This window comes from Parasteatoda tepidariorum, chromosome 10, assembly GCF_982258835.1.
Source record: "Parasteatoda tepidariorum strain Cologne lab strain chromosome 10, Ptep-v5.0, whole genome shotgun sequence".
Classification (NCBI taxonomy): Eukaryota; Metazoa; Arthropoda; class Arachnida; order Araneae; family Theridiidae; genus Parasteatoda; species Parasteatoda tepidariorum.
The window spans coordinates 55,536,803-55,560,290 of NC_141764.1; the positions used below are offsets into that span (position 1 = coordinate 55,536,803).

The following is a 23,488-nucleotide window of genomic DNA, read 5'->3' on the forward strand; positions in this document are numbered from 1 at the left end:
AAATGAAATAAATTATAATCTTTCTCCTCATTTTTGACTTTAAGAAAATTTCTAAAGGAAAAAGAGTTCTTTTAAGAAACTTCATAAATAATTAATGTGCATACAAAGCTACATTATTATCAGCCTTGTGCGGGTTCGTTGTTTTAGCATTTATCGAAAGCATGGAACATTAAGCTATTTTCAGAACAATCCACCTTTGTTTAAAGTTGATTATAGATTCTTGGATGATGAAGAAAAATTTCAGACGGGAGAGTAAAAAAACTCTCTAAAGAAAACTTTTAAGCAAATTCATGTTTTAACTCAGGTGCTTCTTCTAATTTCAGTAGCTTGAGTGATAAGAAAGAAAAAAAAATGAAAGTGTTTTTTAGATATTTCTGTAACTAAATATTTCCCAATATGCTGAGGGTTTTTTTTTAAGAAAAAGTAAATAAAAAAGTTTATTTTTTCCAGAAATATAAAGATGTATCGATAGATTTTTGTTTAAAAGTAACTAAAGTAAATATTTTGAAAAATAAACCTAAGTGTAAATATTTGCATAGATCAAACAATCTATTTGTATTTACTTTTAATATTATGGTTCGTGTATACATGAAATTTAAATAACTTTAAAATTTAGCTTACATGAAATCAGAATAATTTACAACACATCATTAGTATCATAAAGTATTAATTTAGCTTTAAGAAAATATTTAAGAAAGGAAATGTTTTCTTTTATTTGCAGCCGACAAAATTATAAAATACTACTTATATTATCATATAAAATTTACTTAATATTTATATTATCCTATATAATAAAACATAAAATTCAAAATGTACTTATATTTATCAAGTAAATAAACTTCCATTTGAAAGAAAATATATTCTTTTTAATATGGCTATAGAGTTTAAATATAAACTTTCTATAATATTTCCAACAGTAACATATTTTATTATCGATTTTATATAAATACATTTTCGTCTAAATATATCCAAGATAGTCCAATAACAACTTTTCAACAAAGAATAATTAAAGGACAAGAAAATAGCTACACTGTTAAGCAAAAAAGGAAACATTTCAAAAAAGACTTTATATTATCTAGTATAAAAGATTCCTATTTTAGCTGCTTCACTTCACTATGAATTCCTATTCAATCCTGTTTTGACTTCATATACACTATAATAATTTAAAGTTACAGAGACTATGATTATTAATCATTTATTCATGATTGTTAACAAAATATAGGTGAGCTTTAATTTCTCTTTTTTCACTTTGTATAGATCTGTAGGCAAATGGAATATAAAGATTATATTGTAAATACCAGTACCACCAAATAACTAGTAAACTGACGTTGAAAATGAAGAATTAAAATTGTAATAATCTATGGTACCATACAAACTCATTTACTTTTGAACTTTAAATACAGTGACCAATATCTTTTAATTTTAATGGTTTAAAAAGTTTTCATTTGAAGAATTTCAAACAAATTTACGTTGCCTTTCCAATATTTTTCAGATTAGACATAATATGTTTGCATAGTTTTAATTCTTTTTTTAATTTCTTATCATAACATTTAAAGTTTTATTAGCAAATTAATTTGTCTAGTAATCGAATCAGCAAAAAATGATCTTCAAAAGAACTTTATTACTCGTAAAGCTATAACTAAAAGCAACTATGATATAGGTAAAATATTTTATTATGATAGTTATAATAAAGACTTAAACTAACAATTAAAATATTTATCTATGTACAATTCTATTATTAAAGCAAATATTAGTCTTTTTAAGCATTTTTTATATAAACTTATAGTAAATAAGTTTCATACTTCATTATCTCACCAAAATTATATAAAACTCCCATAAAATGTCACTCCATTATTTGTGATTCAAATATTTATTTTACGAAACTTGACAATGTCTTTAATTACTAAAATCGCGTACTTTAAACATAATGAGAAAAAAAGTATGATCAAAAGAATGCTCAACTATTAAACCGATTTCGCTCAATTTTTCTAGTTTGCCATGTAAAATTAGATACTTTAAAATGATGTAAAAAATTTTATGCCTTACAATTCAGCATTCTCTCAGTCATTATTAAATAAAATATTAAAATAGAATAAATACTTACTAAAATTTATTTTTTGCATGAAATTATCTTTGGATAAACAAATTTTATAATTGTGTGCAAAAATTTTGTAATTCACTGAAAATCTCTTGAAATAAGACGAAATATGCAAAAAATAAAATAAACATTAGGGGGTCCAAACTTTGGTCCGCTCCTCTGACTAAACTATTAGGACTATATTTCCCAGATAGATTGTGGCTACCCACTGTATTTTCGGAGACAGAAATACAAATCCTTCGACATAAAAGGCATGTTTACCTAAAGAAAGAGTGGTTTTGAGTCTGCCTTCGTAACTTAAAATATCGTCTGCACTAATTAATTACCGTATTTGAGGTCACCCCCTCAAACCATGAAGTTTGAGTCCTTGAGCGTTGAGATTAGATCAAAAGTAATTCAAGATGGTCAGTTTTTCTTAAGACGTACTGTACATTTAACACTTTATCTTCTCTACAAACTTATTAACTGTAACATTCATCATATTTATTTGATTTTTGACTGATAGCTGCATTTAAGACAACTCTTCTTTGAGTAGTACACTTTTTACGGTAACAATTAAGTCCCTTATTACTATTAAGCTTTATTATTAATTTATAATGAATCTTCCAAACATTGTAAATAGTCTATTATATATAATGGAAAGAATGAAATTTTGAACTAAATACTAAGATGTTTAAAAAGAACCTCATTTTATAAATTAAGAATTTTAAAATAAATCTGAATTATATGTAATGATTTTCTGAATATTCTAAGTATTTAATTTCCAAAAATTATAGATTTCTAAACAAAAAAAGTGTTTACATTATTAGTAAGATTCACCTTATTTTCAACTTTAAACTTTTCCATTCATTCCACAAACTTAGTTACTGGAGTTAATTAGAAAACATTTCTTATCATGTGTCAGTTCCACGGATGAAGTTTCCACAGTTGATATGTTAATGAATTTAGATGGAGATGTCATTTTGCTTTGAAATTTGAATGGAATCCTTTGCTATTATACTTATTATTCATGAATTTTTCATGTAAAGTAGTTTATTTAGTAGAAGAGAATAATTATGTATATTTATGCAAACTTTTCGATACGAAATTTGAAAATAAATTATCACATCATTTAATGAATTGTTTTATTGTGTTCGTTACAATTTTTGCTTTCATAGTCAGATAAAAATTATTGTAGGTTCAGATTTTATTAAATAATCTAAATTGATAATTTTGTATTACATAATTAAAAGGATCTAAATAATATAACAAGAAGACTTGGTTAACAAGACTACATGAAGAAATTAAAAATAATGTTTCACATTACTTTCACAATTTAAATAATAATCACCTACGTAAGAAGTTGTGCATTCCCTCTATTGCTAACATAATTTTTTTCAGAAATTCGACTGTTTTTCAATTTTTTTTCCTAATGTTTTAATGACAAATATTATTCGGCTTTTAAACTTCTGAATAGCCAACATTTATTTACAAAAAATACAGCTCTCAATACAGTTACAGTACTAAAAGTTAAGTTTTAAAAGCAAATGTCTTCTTAACTGAAGAAAAATAGAACAAAAAAAAAAGAAAATGCATGACACATACGTCTAAAAAAAGAAGTGATTGACGAGTCCTCTTTCAAAAAAAAAAACTTTTTTTTGTTCATTATTTAAAAGACGCCTTATTTTCTCAATGTTTCTTTTTTTCGATGTTAACTTGAAAAAAATTCTGTTGATTATGCAAAACAAAACAAAAATCAGATACGTCCTTGGAAAAACAAGGAGCATGCACCAATGTTTTTCCATTGAATATTTACAAGTTAGACTTCAGTTTAATTTTATTTCTACGGGAAGCTACTATTCATCTTTCTTGATCATGAACTTCATCTATTTCTTCTTCAAGGTCACTATCAAAAATTACCCTATAATGGGATCTGTGTAAAGCTTGGTTTAGACAGTATTTCATTATCAATTATTGATGGATTTAAAAATTTCAATGTTAATTATCTTAAATAACTTATGTAATCTCAAGATTGAGGTTTATCTGATAATCTTATTATTATAATATTATTATTATCTGACGCAAACTAAATTGAAAAACAAGACCAGAAAAGATTGATAATGCATGCTAAGACATTAAAAAACATGATAATATATATGATGTCTCAACATCTTTATACTGTTTCATTTTTCCACTACTAGTGGTGTCTACGAGTTTCAGGCTTATTAAATTACTATTGTTAAGCTAACATAGAACTTTGTTTAGTATTAATGAACTTTATATTTCATATTTATTGCGTGATTGTCTTACGTTGCTAAAACTATTCCTTTCGCCAAAGAAAACAAGGAATTTCAATATCCTTGAAAAATTGAACTCTATTTAAGCGTTTAGAAAATCTCTTCTGTAAAAATAGTCCATTGTTAAAATAATAAATGAACGGAGTTTCATTGTTGCATAAGGTTTCAAAATTAATAAAACCGTCAAAGTTATTATATCTTTCACACCCCTTCTGATGGATTACATGAGGAGACTAAATTATATTTTTGTTTTTATTTTTTTTTTCGCTAACATAGATCCTAGGAAATTCTTATAATATATAAATCTCTGTATGATTAATAAGTGCCATTGCAGTTTGAAAGGTTTCCCATATTTTTAAAGAAAATCTGAATGCTTCTTTTTCCTCACACCTGCGGCTGACGTGTGAAAAATTAAATTTACGGATTGCACCATAATTCACGGGAATAGGGTGTCTCATTACTCAAAAGATGTTTTTTTTTTCAGAACCTCTCCCAGCGTTCTTTGAAAACTGGTTCAAACCATTTCTTCTGAAGAAAAAAAATTTTTTTTTCAAGGAATAGGATGTTGCGGCTATTAGATTTCCTTGCTATCTCTACAAAATGCCCGATAAATTGATGTATTGCCTTCGATAGCATGACATGAAAGCACGTTTCTTGCGACTTCATTTTTCTCGTAAATACTTCACCAATGCTATAAACATTTTATGTTATTAAATAACTTCTAGTGAAGTGTAAGGATTATATAAACCACTTCAAACATTCTGAAATTCAGTTGTTTATTTAATATTATTCAGTACAAAGTTAAAGTAGGGCTATTTTTTATTATCGTTCAGTCAATCTTATGCTTGAAAGCTGTTAAAAACAGTTTGAAACGGAGTTCAATTTAATTTATTTCGATGCATCATAAGATCTTCATGACAACTTTGGTTGTTTGTGAGGTAAAAAATATATTTTCATTTAACTTTCAAATATATGTATGTAATTTGTGATATAGTTCATGAAATAACAAATTTCACATTAAATAATATTTCGACTCAGTTTCTACATACTTGTTTCTGTTTCAGAAATTTCCTGTCTACAATGATTTTTTTAAGCTGCTAAATTTTTAAAATTTCTTCATTAAATAGTTTAATTTAATGATAAGACATAGAACAGCACTCTTATTAATGGTTTTGTTAAAAAAAAAAGAAAATTTATAGAGTTAAGTGAAATTCCATTGATTATTTAGTAAAGACACAATCGAAATCAAAATGTTTTTATTGCTATGGAAAAATTTTTAATTTCACCATAGTTTATGCAGTTTTAAATTAAAACTTATTTCATGGTTTTGTTTATGCGAAAGCAAACAGAGAAAATAAATATTTCAATAAAGCCGCTAATGTTCAATTTCAAAAGTAAAGGAATTTCAAAATCGTTTAAGTCAAAGTTCATTCATTTAATAAAAAGACGTTTGTTAAAACTTTTTTATGAGATTACTTTTATGAAATATTTTTACAAGTATTGCAGAAATACATTGTAAGTGCTGGGGAAGGTAACAAACAAATCAAACACGCTTCTGCACTTCTATAAGAATGCGCCATAAAATGGACCCACTATATTTATGCTTCTATTTACATATTTTGTAATCAGGTGAACTTATTACGAAAATATTTTAAATCATTTTTTAAAGTTGTAAGTAAGTGGAAGTACATTTGAATTCGCTACTCGCTTCTTAACTTACATTTTGTCGTTTATTCCGTATTTTTCTTGAATTTTTATTTTGTATTTTTTGCTTAATAAGTTCTTTCTTTGTTTAAATTTTTTTTTCCTCCTCACACTATTGTATTGATATATTTTGGTTGGACTATGTATGAATATATATATATATATATATATATTCATATATATATATATATATATATATATATATATATATATATATATATATATATATATATATATATATATATATATATATATATATATATATACAGTCGGGCTTCTATTTAACGAACTTTTCTTTGAGATCCACTTCCCACTTTTCCCTAAATATTTAAGAACACTTCAAACTTCGTTAATGCATTTTACGGAGGAAATGACCTTGAATTGATTTTCGCACCCACTTAACTTTTAGAGAAATCAGTAATAAAATTTTTTAACCTTTTTGTTTGCATTGCATACGGGCAATGCAACACGTCGAGAAAGGGGATAAAGGATAAAGGGTCAAATTCCTTGAGTAGGAAAAGAGCAGGGAAGATGGAGGTTATGAATCTTCAAAGCGTGTGGTCCCTTATTGGCACGTACCATGTTTCATGGCATCTTTATCCCCCTTCCTCCCACAGTCCACTTCCCTTTTAGAAAAACTTTCAACATTCCCCTTTTTCATTCAGTGGAGTCCCATTCCATGAAGTCGTCTGTTGATCAGAGTGCTTCTTGCTGTTCTAGCCCTTGGAAAATGTGTTAGCGAAAGTACCTGGCCATAAAAGGGAAATGTTTAATTAACATTTAATAAACATTTAAAAAAGAAATAAACATTTAAAAAGGAGTAAGCATTAAAAAGAAAAAGTTAATAAACATTTAAAAAGGAAAAATGCATTGAAGGAAAACATAGCAAAGCGCGATTAATTATCATTCTACGTGCAAGCATGACGGGCCAACAAAAATTAAAACCATTAGTTATAGTAAAAAGCAAAACTTCAAGATGTTTAAGGACACATAATTTTTGGAGGTTGAATATAACTTCAACAAAAAATCGCGCATGTTGTCAGAAATTTGATAAGAATGGATTCTAAAGTTTGTCAAACTTATTGCAAAACATGGCGAAATTGCTTTAATTTTCGACTATTACCCAGCCCATCTAAAGGAAAAAAAACGAAAACTGACAATTATTACAGATATTTTTCCCTGCTGACGAACACTACATCGAAACTACAACCAATGAATCAAGGGGGATTCCAAACTTTAAAATGCACTAACGATAAAGAGTTGAGCGAAAAATTATCACTGTGCAAGAAAATAAGCAATCCATGACAAAAATAAATTTACGAGAAAGTACAACAGAAATTTCTAAAGCATGGAACTATGATGTTACAGATCGTACCATTCGTAACAGTTTTGCTAAAGCTGGATTCTTTCTCAGCACTGAGAATTTCGAAAGTGCTAAAGACGAGGATGATGTAAAATTAGAGAAACTTTAAAAAAATTGTGGGTACAGCTAAGAGAGAACCTCAAAATTAATGATGATGTACTGAGTAATGGTTTTATTTCTATTGATTCCGAAGCTGAAACCACAGAAACATTAACTGAATCGGATATTTTGGACAGTGCAAAAAATAAAAACAATACAGCCATAAATTATGAGAACACGCTCATGGCACGTTCTTAGTGCAGTACTGAAGAGCTTTTGATTTTTTAGTTGCCAAGGATTGGTCTGAAAATGGATGTGCGTGAGGTAAAAATATTATACTGGATAATTTAAAGACGTTTATAATTAATAAGGCTGATATTTAATTGTACAGTTTCAATTATTTTGGAAAATAAACATTTATTACAAAAAGAGAGAGGCAGAGACATGATTTACCCATTTTGCACATATTTTTAACCACGGATTTGTCCCCATTGGATTTGCACAAAGTAAAAATTTAAATTAACAAAGAAGTTTTCAGTAATGATTTTACATAGAATTTAATTACTTTAGATGGTAATCCAATGTTTTTTAGTCAAATTTGGAAAGAGTTAGTCTAAAAAGGCAAAAATCAATTTTTGACTTAAAATAGTTATCTCTGCAATGGAAAAGATATTTGTATTCAAAATCACGGAAAGCCACAAGGATCTAATTTTCCATCTATCTTAGCTAACTTATTTTTACACTACTATGAAAAAAAATATTCTCTTGATATTAAACTTCTCTTTAAATTTATTGATGATTTAACTATCTTTAATTTTCAAGATTAAGAAAATTCATTAATATTTTCCCCGAGGATTTATTCGTACTTCTTATTTATAATGATTATATTAATATTATTTTTTTGGATTTGGCCATTAAAAAGGAAGAAAATATCTGCTTTGTTGATTTATAAGGTAAGAGAAATCATTTTAATTTTAATATAAATCAACTAATTACTTGGAATTCTAATGCTTCTAAAAGCATCTATTTAAAAACCATATTCATCAAATGAATAAAAATGAAATGAATATGTAATAATGTTTATCTATCTGAAAAAACAAATAGACAAACTCTCTTAAAATTTGATTAAAAAAGAAAATGAATACCCAGCTAAAGTAATTGAATTCAGCATAAAATCATTGAGTTAATATCATGTTAATATTTTTAAATTTACGAAAAACTTCTTTGTTAATTTATTTTTATACCATATGCAATTCGGCAAATCCGTGGCCAAAATCTATGCGAAAGAAGCAAATAATGTATCGCTCTCTCTCTCTCTCTCTCTTTTTCTAAAATAAATAATAATTTTCTAAAATCATTAAAACTGTACAATTAAATATCAACCTCATCAATAATAAACTTCTATAAATTATCCAGTATAATATTATTACCTTGCGCACATCCAATTTTGGGCTAATTCCAGGAAACTAACTAATTAAACGCGCTACAGCACGGCAGTAAGAACATGCCCTGAAACAAAATCCCTCCATTTACGCTTTTAACACCATATGAGCTTCTTTTTTCATATTTTGTAAACTCGCAATCTTATTACAAAAATATTTTCAATCACTCTTGAAAGATTCCGTTACATGTAAATTCATTTTAATTCGCTCCTCGCCTTATAGATTTTGTTTTACGTTTTGTTTCTGTCTTTACTTTACATTTTAATTTCTGTTTTTTGCATGATATATTTTATAAACTATGATGTGCTTAGTTTCTTTAAATTTTTTTAATGCTCCTCACACTTTTGTATTGATATATTTTGCTTTGGCTACATTTATACAAAATTAGAAGGCCCTCCTTTTTGCGAATGTAATTTTGTGAGCTGATGAAGTGATTATATCCTTTCTGTTTTACGTTTTCTTTCTTTTAATTTATTTCTTTTCGTATAAATATTTTATTTAATTAATTTTTCTTCCACTATTTTCAGTAATATTTATTATTTTCCATGTTTTCCGTATATTTTTAGCTTATTATATGAATTCTATATTTTTGCGACCTATGCACAGTCGTCGTTTTTCTCTTTTGCCTTTTTATACTTTTTGTCCTTATTGTGCTATATAATATATTACATATAAAATTGTTCAACAATTGTTAATTAAAGACCAACAGTGTTTTTAACTACTTTTTCGCGGAATAAATTTTTAGGAAGCATTTTTACTATCCATCTCTAAGTATAAATCATTAGAGGTTCACCAATTTCCACTATGAACATTAGTAAGGGTAAGTTCTCTCCATGCCAATTAGTTTATTTGTTACTAATCAAAGCCTTTAAATTAGTTTAATTTGTTATTTAAATTTGTATTTGATTAAAGCATTGTTAATTTAAGTATTTTAAATAGTTGAGGTATGTAAATTAATTCGACAATATATGGATAAAATAAACGATCACTGGTTAAAATGAATAGTAGTAGTTTGTGTCTTTAAACCACCGTAACATTAAAGACAAAAACTACATTTCTCCTAATTGAGCAAAATTAGTTCATACTTACATCTTGTCTTGCCTTTTTACTCCACGATTTTAAATCTCGAAATACTTAAAATTCTACTTATTTAAAAAGGCAGATCTTCTAGTCATGGTAGTCGGATATTATTATATAAAAAAATAATGTGTATATATGTTGTTAAAAAGCTGATGAAATTACTTTTTCAGTTTTCTAAATAGCTGAAAATTAAATTGTTACGCAAGTAAGCATACGCACAAACTCGTAAACATATTTGTTTAAAAATTTCTTTTCCCAGTGGACAATGAAAAGCTGAAACAAATTGAGCTATAACTTATGCAGCAATGAAATTTTAAAAGTTAACAGTTCATATCACTAAACAAATTGCTCTATATCTTTATTTTAAGTATGCTTATCAATTTACGTAGAGTGAATAATCATTTAGAGAAATATTTCAGTTTTAATGAAAATTCATATTTAACAAACAGAAATTTGTATAATTACCGAGGGAGAGAGATGTGTTTTATCAACAAAGATCAGTCATCTATGTTTTCCTTTTCCTGTTTCCTATTTTTTCCTTTTTTTAATTTATTTCATGAGTTTTTGTTAGAAGAATTTTTTATGAGTTTATGCAAGTGTAGAAAAAAATTTTCATTCGACAAACACAGAAATTTATAATTTTGTATGCATAAAATCGAACGTGGAGAAATAAAATTTGCATTTTAGTGACATTTCTGGTAAGGAAAGCAATAATACTGGTAATAAAACATATATATATATATATATATATATATATATATATATATATATATATATATATATATATATATATATATATATATATATATAGCACAATAAAAACAAAACCGAACTAAAAAAGGGAACAAAAAGAAAACGGAAGTAAGGTAACAGTAGATAATATCAAGCGCTAAAGCTGCTTTAAATATGATCACTATAACAATGAAAACAAAGAGAGAAACGAAACTAATTAATAAGTTTTATTAACTGCGCATAAGCTGCAAGTATATAGAACTCATAAAATAAGTTAAAAAATTGAGAAAATATGGAAAAAAATAAAAAATAATAACAAGAGAAGAAAATTATTAACAATAATTTTTTAAAAGTATTTAAAAAAACATAATTTTTAACACCTTAAAAAAAAAAAAATTTTATTAAAATTTGGAAAACAACATATATGTATATATATATATATATATATATATATATATATATATATATATATATATATATATATATATATATATATATATATATACGCGCCATCTGACAGAAATATTTTATGGTGCTTCTTCCATTTGTATTATAAGTTTGCTCTCTGAGAAACAGTGTTAGATATTTGGCCATAAATTGGGAGACGTATATTGACGTCATATGCGTTTCAAGAGCAAGTTATTCAGGAAAAAATTTCCTTTAAAATAATACTGTAACATTCAATATTATTATAATGTTATATTCTTTAAATGTTGCAAAATTATCATTAAAAAATTTTATTCCAGCCCTTTCTTCGCAGTGATAAATACTGTTCATTTGAAGGAACGGAATAAATACATGTTCTTAAATAAATTGAATTATTCATTTGAAGGAATGGAATAAATACACGTTCGTGGGTTGAAAAATAAATCAACAAATCAGTTCCTAACGCCTTAAAAATAAGAGTATAAAATGACGCATAAGACGGTAGACGTAAAAATGGAAATCCACTCATTTAATTAAGTTTGGCAAAATTACTCTAATCTTTTTCAGTTTCTTTCAATAATTTTTCAACACTTCTTATTTTTCATTTGTATTATTATTCATTGCCATTCTTACAAGGGAAACTAGGGAAGTGTGTCTCGCCAATTTCGAAATAAACTAGTGGAGTGTATGGATTATGAGGAATAATTTTAGGTGGCAACATTCGTTTCAGCCCATAAGAGGTCCTGTGAGAGATAAAAAACAATTCAATATATAGAAAAACCGGTATTTTATTACTTCAATGCAGACTATCAGTTATTGTAATTGTCTCATACTCCAATTAATTTTGTGGTACTTTCGCGTACTGTATAAAGCATATTTATTGTCAAAATTATTTCGAAAATTTTATATATCTGTAGTTTTTCAGAAAAACCTGTTAGGCTAATTTAAAAAAAAAAAATTGACATTAAATTTTTTACATTTTTTTCTTCGAAAATTTTTCTAAATTAATTAGAGTATGTAATTACAAATCAATTAATTAATTTGCTAATTAATTTATTAATTTGCTAATTACTTTACCAATTAATTACAAATTAATTGAAATATGAGACAATTTCAATAACTAATAGTCTACATTGAAGTAATAAAATACCGATTTTTCTACATATTGAATTATTTTTTATAGCTCACAGGACCTTTTTTGGGCCAAAACGAATGTTGCCCCCTAAAATTATTCCTCATTAGGCATACATCCCACTAGTTTATTTCAAAATTGCCGAGTCACACTTCCCTAGTTTCCCCTGTTAGTGGAATTTCGTTATTAATGCAACAAGTTTTACATTAATCATTAGCTATTACCAAATTTAATTGACTACAATTTTTTAAAGTAATTGTGCAGTTATATTTATTTTTATTGTCATTTACGATGACTAATATTTGACATATTTTTTAAACCGTAACAAATCACCAAACTATTAAGGCTGGTCTTGTTTAATTAAAGAGTGCATTAACTACTTCTTATATTTCCATTATAGGTACTGAGATAATGAGAATTTATGGCATTAATTTAGTTTCCTAACCTTGAAATTGTTTTTTTTTATCACCACCGAAACGGATTTGTACCATAATATCACAAAACTCCACATCAATGGCAACAAGTACACAACCTTTATTTTTTTCATTTGTTGTATATTCTAGTTTAACTTCATACTATTCCATTTACCACAATATAGCTGAAATTTTCAAAAATCAATATTAGCTAGTCATATAGTGTTATTTAACACGTTATATTCTGAATTTATCACAATATTCCAGTGGAAAAATTAATTATATCAATTTTATTTCATTAGGTCTTGTGAGTTTCTATTGCTAAAATTTACAAAGACCCATCTCTAAGCGTTGGTATCAATTTAAGAAACACGTGGTCCTATATATCTTTTAAAATACATTGTCTGTGACTTTATTACCATATATTGTAAAATTATTAGCATTGATTTCACTTGTGATTACGTCACATAAAATACAAAAGATAAAAAATTCTTGAGAATAAACGATAAAACTAATTTTAGATTGATTAGAGCTGCAAGCTAACAAACCACTCATATTATAAGATATTTATCAAATCCAAAGAAAAACCATTTTTTTGTGGCGCGTAAGCATGTGAACCGGGGGTAGGAGGGATACAGCAAAGACAGGTATACAGTAACGTCCGCCATGTCTTTTATGGGGACAAGGGGCCTTCATATTCGTGAAATTCAACCAAAATTTCAATTTTTCAAAATTCATATGTTTACATGTCAGATATGTTTCTGAACATTTTGCGAAAAAAAATATGTAGATTGTTAAAAAAATTGACGAAGTTATGTAACTTTTTATATTTCACTGCGCCCCTTTGTTTGCATTTTGTAACCTTTCAAGGGGCTAGTTTCGTTTTCTAAGGCTGATGGTTTAGTTTTCGGTTGGCTTGAATTTTTACATATTATTCTCTCAGCTACCAATTATTTTTCATTATAATTTCAGACTAATAGGCAACACAATTCTAACTGCAACTGTACTAAGGTTTGAAAGACTGTTTGTTTACAAATTGTGCTTAGCGTGTGTTCATTTTCGTTATCTTTTCCATGAATTTATAATATTTACGCTGTTATTATTGATTTTTTGCTGTTGTTTTCCTTTTTAATTAATTTTTTACTAGTTATACGCTAAATTTTTGTTTATATTTGCATCGTTGCTAAGTTATTTTATCGTGTGCTTGTATTGTTATTATGCGCGCCTTCAGTTCAAAGTGGATCATCGAAGCAACGTGCGCATGGACTAACAAACTATAAAAAATCATTAAATAATTCTTCAGAAGTTTGCATGTCTTCTGAAATTTCGCCGGAAATTTCCAGTAATTGTACTTCGATTGATTCTAATCAACTTGCATATACAGTTATGGATAATTCCATGTGGAGATCCTTCTTATCTGAATTGCCATGCAGTCAGTGTGAAAATCAAACTTTAGATGTTTTACTTACAAAGCCTCTGGTTTGTCTTCACATATTGAGCTATTTTGCAAAACAAGCCATTTCAAATACGGACCATCATTTTCTAGTGTTCGAGAATGTACCAGCAGAAGTTACTCTATCAACAACAATGTAGTGCAAGCTTTTTTATCAATTGGTAAAGGAAATGTATCACTAGAAATATTTTGTATGATGTTAGGTATCCATTACACGGACAGTGAAAACAGTTTCTAAATGTTTGTATAATTTAGTGTTGTCTAACAAGAAGGCTAAATGTGAGATATTGAAAGCTTCTCACTACATAATTAGACAACATTGTTATGTGGATGCTACTGATACCCCAGATATTCTTGACACCTGCTTGTCGTATGAAGGCACCTGGTAAAAGCGTGACCATTCGTCATTGTATGGTATAGGCTTCGTTATTCACATTAATACCGGACTGGTTGTCGATTATGAAGTTCTGAACAAGTACTGTAACCAAAAATAGTACGGGAGCTAACAGTCAGGAATTCCCTATGGTAGGATCCATGCATGATATTCGTCTCACAAACCAAAATGACTAAAGAATTTCAGTGGCTCATCAATTAGTATGGAAATGACAGCAGCATTTACATTGTGGTCAAAATCACTTAAACACAAAACTCGATAAGCAACCATGCTTTCTGATGGGGATGCTAAAGCTTTTCAGCATCTAAATAAACGAAAAGTTTATGGTGATACTATTATAAACAAAGAAGAATGCATTAACCGCATTGCAAAACGCTTGGGGACTGGTTTGCGTAATACGGAGCAGGAGTGGAAAAGTAAAGGGGTGTCTCTTGGAAGAAGAAAGAATGGTGTACAAAAAGACGAAACAATTAGGCGACAACACATCTACTAACTATTTGCAATAAAAAATAATGCCCCTGACATTGCCAAAATTAAGTCTGTAATTTTGCATCGCTTTTTCATTGCATGTCAAATAATAAAAAATGCCATGCACAACAAATGCCCTGCTGGAGAAACTTCGTGTTGCTTCTTTCAAAGAGCAGTAGCAAAAGACGAGAAACCCAGTTGCCACACTGCAATGAAAACTGTTTAATGAGAAACAGTTGTAGAGAAGATTATGCCAGTTTACCAACGACTGGCATCTGATGATATTTTAACGAAATGTGTGTCAGCTAAGACACAGAATGAAAATGTGTGCTTGCATAGTGTTATTTGGAACAAATGCCCAAAAGAAATTTTCGTTTCCAAAAAAAGACTGGAATTAGCTGTGCTTTCGGCTGTTCGAGAATTTAATATTGGCTGTGTTAGCTCTTTTGAAAAACTTTCAACAACCATTGATGCAAATGAATTCCTTATGGGACTCGCTGAAAAAGAGATAAGCGACGAAAAAGTCAATTCAAGAAAGGAAAAAGTAATGATTATAAAATAAAAAGAAATTTGACAAAAAACTAAAGTGCGCATCAAAAAATGCTACAATTTTAAAAAGAGAAGGTGAAACTTATGGAGCTGGGAAATTAAAGTTATCTTTGGAATTCTTGTCCTACTTATGCCTTGAGTAAAATTTAAAATTTTAATTTATGTTTCGAAATTTAAAGTTTTTTAATTTAAAAAAAAACAGAATAGCTAAATAGCAAACAGTTATATATATATATATATATATTTTTTTTTTTTAATGGCGGGCACTTGGAGCTATTCTCCATTGGCCACAGAAAGTGCCAGAACTGCTAATTCTCTTTTCGTTACCCAGTGGGCACCTGTGGCGAAGCCACGGCGGTGGAACATCGTCGCCCACGTCACACTACCACAACCCGTTTATAGGGCGGGTCACATTCACACATTCACACACAAAGAAGAAAGGACATAGAACACAGATAGAGGGAAAGAAACATCCATGCCTTGCCCGGGATTCGAACCCAGAACCTTTCTGATGCAATGACAGTTCCCTGCCCCCTACACAGACTGGTCGGCGCATACAGTTATATAAGCAATGTATTTCATTAAAAAAAATTTCGATTTATGAAATAAAAATATGTCAATAAATTTGACATTTTTTAAATATTTACATTGTCTGTAATAAAAATTTTGTTAAATTTATACATGTGTTTTTTGCATTATTATTTTATATACACAATTAATTCTTTTTTATTATTTTATAATATGAGAGAAAATACATACATTTCTATAGCAGAAAATTTAATATTGTTAAAAGTTTCTTAAAATTACGGTTTTCTCTGATTATTGCTTTTCGGAATTTTACTAACTTCGAAAAGTTCTAGGCGGCTTAATTTTTTGTTCAATTTACTTGAATTTTTTTACGTATTGTTTATACGTACAGGAATATTTCTTGGTATCAAATTAAAATATATTGAGGCTATTGACATAGTTACCTCAAAAATTCTTCACCGTAGTTAAAAAATTTTCACATTTTTTTTTGGTCTTTTTCAGTTTTAAATATTATTTAAAAGTCTTTGAATAATACCAATGGTGATAAGTAAGTTTCGTTACAGTATCCCCAAAGAACTCTTGAAAATAATATTAAGGCATATTTGAAGAACTTATGAGCCTGGAACTTTTTTTTGTGAACGTTTTTCTAAAACTTCAATTTTTTTATAAATTTTAAAATATTTCAACAAAATTTTATACAGCAACTCGTGTTGTATGTATATATTAACAAACAAAATTTCAAAACATTAATGAAAAAATTTTTAAAAAAATTATATGAACCTACCTTCTCCCCTTAACATATGTGCAACAAATTTAGTGTGGATCGTTTCGGAATTGCGGATTTGTATGAGGTACATGCACGCACATACAAACTTTCTGCTTTAATTATACCGATTAGAGGCAGCTTTCAAGTTACTTCCTTTAAAATATTTCGTTAAATGATATTTAAATATTTATTCCCAATACTATCCAGTTGAATAAATTTGATTGTACACCTCAATAAATCTAAAAAAAAAAGTAGTTTTAAAAGTTCAGAGGCTCATGTCGGTACTATTTATTATGAAAAAATCTTTCAAACAAACATAAATCTCTACAATCTAACATCTAAAAACCTTTTTTCGAGAAAAAATATATTATATTAAATAGTTATAATTTCTCTTTTTGTATATTGAATGTTTTTTTTGGTATCTAATAACCGGTGAAAACAAAAATCTCAAAATATATGTTTTATTTCCTTTTAAGTTTATTAATACTTTTTTAAAATATGTGACAGAAATGCTGTAGTCATTTTAATATTTTTTTTTACAAAAGGCCCCCGAAAAATTCAATCCACTAGCTACTTAATTTTAAAAATAAATTACAGCTCTGCAGTAATCTTCTTTAAATAAATTTAGCGAGAAGTGTTCTTTTTCTGTAAAAAAAAAATTAACGAACGTTCTTACTTTTACTTACGGCTAATTCGCCCTTAAGGAAAATTTTCCAATTTTTTCTTACTTTCATCAATTTTCATTAACGTGTTTTTCTACTCAATTATCCAAACTATGTTTTCAACATTTTATTTTAGTTGAGTTAAGGTAGAATTTTTTTTACCGGTCCAGCATTCTTCTTTTTTAGTTTTCTTTAGTTAAGGTATTCATATATTCTACTTTCTCTTAAATTAGCGTTGTATATTTAAAAGCTAAAAAAATATATTTCTTCCCGGTTTTCTGTTATATAATGTGAAATGTTTTTTTTTTAAAGTTGTTTTCTTCAAATATTTGGTTTTGTATAATTTGACAAGTCTTATCTGTTTGCGGAAGTTGTAAGAAAAGTTAATAATAAGTTTGTAAAAAATATGTCTGGATCTATGACTAAATAAATGCATTAATTTTGAAAACTAAATATATTGTTTAAAAATTCACAAAAGCATTTAGCCGTTAATGAATATAAAGTTTTATTTATAAATGACATTGCTAATTGCGTACAGTTATTAAATTCTCGTTAAGAAAAACTTCAAAGAGAACTGAAGTTAGTAATTAATTCTGCTTTAACTAACTTTTACAAATTATGTTAGAAAAAACCTAGGAGATAAACTCCAAAACAACTTTTTATTACTAAATTACCCCTGTCATTTATCGGATATCACCTCTAACCATTTGCGTACATTTGCAGATTTAGTTTGAAATGAGTAAATTGTATGAAAGAATGTCTAGGCTATTTGTTTGTCAATGTTAAGAAATATTTGATTAAAAGAGTTGTGATTTTTCACAACCGAATTCAGTTGTTTCTAATTATTTGCATTGAATTCTCTGGAATTATTGATATTGAAATTATTTTCGGTAAGTTCAATATTTGATAGCATCTCGTTGTTTGCTATTATTTTCAAAAAACACTAGGATAGTAGATATGTTGCTGTTAAAACACTCGAAATCTTTGTTTCTATAATATGATGTTTTTGGATAAAATCGGGAACTTGTCAAGAAAGAACTATAATCTAAACTAAATAAAAATACCAGAAAATATGGTAAAAATACACTATCTATGAAATTCTGTAAAGGATATACATTAGAAGCACAGTCATAACTTTTTCATCGAAGCATATTTGTGAAGATTTAAACTCTTAAATCTTATTAACCAACTTAACTTAATAAAAAAAAATTAAGAATTCAAAATTTCTTAAGTACCTTGATTTAGAAAATTCGTGTATGCTTCTCAGTACATAAAGATCATCGTACTAGCTTGATTCTAAGAATAAACAAGTCAGTGTTAGAGAAAACAAAGATTTATTTTAATTATTTCCCATATATATATATATATATATATATATATATATATATATATATATATATATATATATATATATATATATATATATATATATATATATATATATATATATAATTTAATTTAATTTTATTAATTTAATTCTTTTGAGCACAATTATATTTATTTTTAACCTGAAGGGCAAATTTATTATTCAAATAGACATTTAAATAGTTTTATTCCTTTTTTTATAGTTTTTGCCAGTTTACGGAAAAAATAAACATTTTAAGTACGAAGATTTGATCCAACTTTTTTCTCTTTTTTTCTTTAGAATTTACGCTTTAGAAAAGTGTAAAAAATTTTTACAGGTTTCATTAAAATGATGTAAAAGGGCAAACAGAAACCTCTCTTAAATTATAAAATTTAGGTGAAATCTGATATAGTTGAGTTTCTCCAAACTAAGAAAAAAATATGGTCAAATCTACGAGAATATAATTAGATTTACTGTGCTTCTGGCTCTATAAGAGCAAAAAAAATCTCGATGATTTTTATCTAAACACCTTGGTCATAATTTTGCTAAAACTATCACTAAAGTATAGTTTTATAATGTGTGATAAAATTTGTTAAATATGATAAAATTTGGTAATTTCATCGCGAAACTTTAAAGCGGGACATAAAAATCATTTATTCGGTTAAATTTACATTTTTAGTTTCATATTTTTACTACATATAGGTAAAATATAAAACTAAATACATAAAATAATAATGTATTTTAATTTTATGCATTTAGTATTATTTTGAAATGTTCAAAACAATAATGAATTTTGAAAACCAGAACCAATGAATCGTTACCATAGAAGCGGAAAAAGAGCAAAAAGAATGGTTTAAATACCACATATTTTGGTTTTAATGACTAGAATTACAATGTTTTTTTTTACCAGAAATGTCTTTGTCATATAGTGCTGTAATTTTACCATAATTTCTTTCTTCGTGAAATTTGAGCAGCAAGAAACAGTCTGAAGATATACTTTTATCGTACTCAGATCACAAAAGAGGTCTCGTTTTATGTCAGCTTATGTATATATGCACATAATTTCGCAGCTATAAATATTATAAGATTGAAATGAATCTTATAATTAGATATTATCAAATAAATTTCGAAAGCTACTGTCTTTTATGCACAGTAACCTCTAAAGATTAGCTTTAAAACATTACCATTAAGTGCATTATATAGCTTTTCAGCTACCAATTTTAAATAATTTATTCCTTTGCTAAAGAGCTAATTACACTTAAGTAACTTAACAACTCATTTTCTGCAAACAGAATTATTGTTAATACCAACTTAATTAGGCCACAGTTTCCTAACGTAGCATTAAAATCAATGAAGTGAGCCGAATGAACGGGAGATAGAATAACAATGCAAATAGCTTCAGGTGGTCGTGTTTATGCTGTTATTTATTCAACTTTTTGTTAACTGTTTTCTTTGTAGTAATTTGCATAAAATTAATCAAATAATTGTCTAACACTTTGCTAATTACAATCTGAATTTTTATAATCCAAGTTTATTAATCTAAATTTACTAAGATTACAATCTAAGTTTTTCAAAATGCTCTTTAATGCGTATAACATTTTATTTCAAAACGTGTAAATTTAATTATGTTTAATTACTTTTTATATTTAAATTTGCAAATATTCGATCAATTTTAAATCGCTGCTTAAAAATGTATCGATGATTAAGTTATTTATCACATTTTATTTCATTTCTTATGTTATTTATTTCATATTTAGAAATAATTAAATGCACGTATAGTTTATTTTTCTTACCAATGAAAAGATTACCTAAGCTCGCGACAAAATAAAATCGTTATAAGGACTTAAAATTAAATTTATAATGTCTGAACATAAATTCATTTAGAAAAACTGCAAAGAAGTATAATCCCTAATTTCTTTAATTTATGACTTTTAAGTTATTTCATTTTTAATTTGAATAATTGTGTTTTCTTTGAGTAATATACAAAATATGAAGTATTAGTAAAATTATTAAATATAGGTTATTAAATCGCATTTTTCGTAACAAAATCATTAATTAATAACTTGTTTTATCTGACAAAATATTCAAAATTTAAAACAAATAATTAAATTAGAATAGAATAAAAAAACTTATGTAATACGCTTTGAACAACCTATTTACATGAAATGAGCGACTTGTGAACCAAACTCAGAAGGCAAAGAAACAAAGAGCTAAATCATTCAAATAAACTTAACAAGTACTTTGCAAAGTAACCCACACTTATTGCATTACGTGAATGACAAAACTTGACACCTCTCACAGTACACCCAATGACCAAAAAACTCGAATCCCTAATCTAAGGGGATATTTTGCGTAACTCTCTGATCTGAGCATAAACGCTCTGATCTGTGCAAAATGAATTTTGAAAATCAACTAGTCATCGTTAAAATTCAAATCCAGGTTGTCCTATTCGGATGCTAGCATGTAATTGGGTATTTGCAGCTGTAGAAGAAGACGATCACTGAAACATAGAAACATTACCATGACCTCAGCGCCATTAGATTGTTTATAAACAAGATGGCGTGTTAAAGTAGAGTTAAGTTTCTGCACATAAGTTAGAATGTTAATTAACATGAAACTTGTTAAATACATCTCCATATTGCTAATCAAATTTGTTGAAATATAATTCTCTCTTGTCTATGTCTTTTAAACTTCGATTTATTTATTTATTCGTTTTATTGTAAACGTGATATATTTTTGTTTTGTGAGCCTGGCAGCTCCGATGCATTCTAAGTTTTTTGATGTTCCACATGGCTTACTTCGTCCTTGTCGTTGTGTTAAGTAAAAAGTAAAAAATATATGTTTAAAATCACTGTGAAAGAATATAGAATGCGTCATTTAAGAGAAGTGATACTTGACGGGATTGGCTTACTCGAAACATAATGGAAAAAAACAGTTGCTAACGTAAGCAAATGTCCTGTTTCAATAGCTAATCATGATCGAGATACCCTCACTATGTCACTTGCAGGTATCCCATTTCTGATCTAATCAAGTAAACTAATTTTTTTTGTCTACATCACATTAAATTTAATCATGTGAAATTTGAGGTCAAAATAAGGCTTATGTAAGGGTATGTAAAACTGGAAGCTAATTTTTCTGACATAAAACATTAATCCTGATTCTTTTTATGCCCACTATAGTATACTAAACACCACGAATAAACTGTTTGTGCACGATTTGAGCATAAACTGTTTATTTACTCACACAGCGCATGAAGAAACAGATGCGTGTTAAGATTATAAATTTGCTAGTATGAATATCAAATATAGCTGATTTTTGTGTTTACTAACGAAAATGCTTTAATAAAATACTGCAACTTTATATTATTGACTATTCATAATTTGTGCAGATTATTCTGCATACTATCAAAAGAACTATAAAATTTATTAAAAACCATCGCGTTTTCTATTGTAGCTGATCACACTCAATTAAAAGTATTTGTATAACCAGTTATTATAGTTAACTCGAAATCATCTTAGCTCATTTGAATTGATATTTATTTTAAATAATAACTAATAAGAATGGATATTTTAATTAAAATAAGAAAATTTTGCTTTATTTAGTAAACTAAATTTTATATATATAATAGCTACGCATGCGTAAACTTGTATTTCATTCTTACGTAATTATTCCTAATACATTTCTTTTTGGTTAGCGGGGTGCAAGGAAATTCTATTATTTTTTAAATTGTTTCTTAATTTATTTTTAAAATTTTAATTCATTTAATTTTTTATTTAATAAATTTAAAAAAGTAAATAATAAATAAATGAAATAAAATAAATACAGAGTAAAAGTTGATAGAGGCCTGAACATATAATGTATAGTAACCTCTTTAACGCAGTAACAATAACATACACACTCAGAAAAATTATATCATTGACAAATCATAATATCAGAACTTTAATTCATAATACAGAGTAAATTGGTGGCACCATTAAAATATTTTTGAACATAATGCTTCCTTTTACATTTAAGTATTATTCAGCATTAATTTAGAGCAATATGAAGGAAGCAGCGAATTTCAACAAAATTATATTTCATCACGCTACAAGACTGAGAAAATATTCTGGCAAAATTATCGTGCTGAATGTTTATGACATTTATGCTAATAAAACAAAATAAAAACTATGTTAAAATGTGTGGTTAATAAAAACAAAATATGCGTATTTTAACTCTTCGTTCCTTAATTTTTCCGTTAATATGGTACTGATCTTTCGCAATTTCCGGTCTTAAAAATTATAATTCTTGTTACCATAAATTTAGTATAAAACACAAAACTGAAAAGTTTTTTTAACCAAATAAATGTTTTTATGCCATTCTCCAAGGTGGAATGATAAATTTACCAAATTTCACCACATTTACTGAATTTTATCTCATATTATAAAACCTCATTTTATTATTAATTTTACTAAAACCATTGAAATCATTGCTAAACGCTTCTGTAAATATTACCAAAATTTTTGGTGCTTCCTTGCAGTCACAGGCACGGTAACAGTTTGACAGATTTTGACCTTTTTTTGCAATTTTTACCATACTTTTTTTTCTAAGAAAAACTTCTAACAGTGCACATATGGACGAA

At 27.2% G+C, this 23,488-nt stretch overlaps 1 protein-coding gene across 1 annotated transcript in view; it reads left to right on the forward strand.

Moving 5' to 3' along the window:
- The window catches only part of LOC107452989 (cell adhesion molecule Dscam1), a 270,828-nt gene that overhangs the window by 133,865 nt on the left and 113,475 nt on the right, over positions 1-23,488 (forward strand). The window lies entirely within an intron of this gene.